Below are 2,500 nucleotides of genomic sequence, written 5' to 3'. Positions count from 1 at the left end.
TGTGTGTGTGTGTGTGTGTGTGTGTGTGTGTGTATGTGTGTGTGTGTGTGTGTGTGTGTGTGTGTGTCTGTGTGTCTGTCTGTCTGTCTGTCTGTCTGCCTGTCTGTTTGTATATCAATGTGTGTGTGTGTGTGTGTGTGTGTGTGTGTGTGTGTGTGTGTGTGTGTGTGTGTGTGTCTGTCTGTCTGTCTGTCTGTGTCTGTCTGTCTGTCTGTTTGTATATCAATGTGTGTGTGTGTGTGTGTGTGTGTGTGTGTGTGTGTGTGTGTGTGTGTGTGTTTGTGTGTGTGTTTATTGTGAATATTGTAAATTTTATTAACTTTTGTCTATTTATTGTCATTATCATTAATTAATCATTAGATTGTATAATTCTTTGAAAACCCAGGGATGCGTTGATGTGAGTAAAGATAATCAACTAAATATCATCAATGTTCCACACCACACTTAGAATTCAGTACATGCACATGCGTGACAGCTACATCTCTCGAGCTTGTTATCTACGTTATTTCTCAATTCTGCATGTAGCGTTCTTTCTTGCATCACTTGAGGTGAACACGATTATCATGCCTTCGTTGAGCCGTTGCTATCATCTTTCGTTCCGTTAAAATTAATTCGTCGTAGATAGAGATCGATGTACGTGCACAGGAAATACTGTGAAGCGCGACATGTATGTTATAGCGACCGCGGATCCAGAAGGAACCACGCAGCGCAACGTTTTCTACGAATCTTTCTTGCAAGACGACGTCGATCGTTCATCATCAGTCCTACTTACACCTGTAAATATATTCTTGCACGGAGCGGGCTTGTTATCCACGTTCTTTCTCAATTCTGTAGCGCTCGATCTTGCATCACTTGCAGCCAACTACCGAGGTGGACGAGATTATCGTGCTTTCGTTGAGCCGTACGTTGCTAGCATCTTTTGTTCCGATGATAATTCGTCGTAGCTATAGCTAGATAAAGATTGATCTCGTACGTCTCCTACAAATACTGTGAAGCGACATGCAGTGACCAGATCCAGAAGAAAGCAGCGTTAGCGTTTCCTACGAATCTTTCTTGCAAGACGACGCCGATCGTTCATCATCAGACCTACTTACAGCAAAACATATTGCTCTCTTGAAGATCGCGGATGACATGTTGGTCGTGCGCAACGGACACATGCATGGTCTCATGGGACCTTCGCTTGGCTTCTTGTAGAACGATAAATTCGTTTGTTTTGCGATTCTCTTGTAAAAGTAACAAACGCATACAACTATTAGCTGATCTTTACTCTGCGCTTCTCGGTTTGACGACAGTTTGACCGTAAAATGGAGGTTTACGACATCTCGGCTTTTCTGTCATAGTGGTTGGGATTGTTACGTCACCCATTGTTGGTGTCCCAAAGGACGGCTGATTGGCTCTACAAATTCCCGAGAGTGATTCAGGCTGACAAGCTAGTATTACGTCACCTACGTTTAGCGTCCCAAAACGACTGCTGATTGGCTGACAAACTCCCCCGTGACACACGCTTACAAACAAACATAGATAGATAGATAGATAGATAGAAACATAGGTACAGACATACCGACAGACAGACCGGAAGTCAATTCAACCCGTTTAGAGTGAGCTTCTCGCGAAGCAGTCCACCACTCATTGTGGTGTCCTTCTTTACGCTCGTAGCTAACTAGTAAATGAAGCTGTGTTTACACCGTCGCTTCACAGCTACGAGCGTATATATTTGCATCTAGGTGCTTGTTGTGTGTGTGTGTGTGTGTGTGTGTGTGTGTGTGTGTGTGTGCGCGCGCGTGCGCACGCGTGTGTGTGTGCGCGCACGCGTTTGTCACGTGTGTATTTATTGTGAATATTAATGTAAATTTTATTAATTTTGTAAATGTCTATTTATTGTCATTATCATTATTAATTCATTAGCTTGTTGCTAGAATGTATAATTCTTTTAAAAACACAGGGATGCGTCGACGTGATTAAAGATAATTAACTAAATATTATCAATGTCCCACACTACACTTCGAATTCAGCACAAGTGACAGAAGTGACGTTGTGTGTGTGTGTGTGTGTGTGTGTGTGTGTGTGTGTGTGTGTGTGTGTGTGTGTGTGTGTGTGTGTGTGTGTGTGTGTGTGTGTGTGTGTGGCACGTGTATATTTAGTGTGAATATTAATGTAATTTTATTAACTTTTGTCTATTTATTGTCATCATCATTATTTATTCATTAGCTTGTTGTTGGAATGTATAATTCTTTGAAAACACAGGGATGCGTCGACGTGATGAAAGATAATTAACTAAATATTGTCAGTGTTCCACACTACACTTCGAATTCAGTACAAGTGACAGAGGTGACGTTGTGTGTGTGTGTGTGTATGTGTGTGTGTGTGTGTGTGTGTGTGTGTGTGTCCATCCGTCCGTGTGTGTGTGTGTGTGTGTGTGTGTGTGTGTGTGTGTGTGTGTCCGTCCGTCCGTCCGTCCGTCCGTCCGTGTGTGTGTGTATTTATTGTAAATATCAATGTA

This window comes from Corticium candelabrum, chromosome 1, assembly GCF_963422355.1.
Source record: "Corticium candelabrum chromosome 1, ooCorCand1.1, whole genome shotgun sequence".
In the NCBI taxonomy this organism is placed as follows: Eukaryota; Metazoa; Porifera; class Homoscleromorpha; order Homosclerophorida; family Plakinidae; genus Corticium; species Corticium candelabrum.
Note: the sequence above shows the minus strand (reverse complement) of the source record.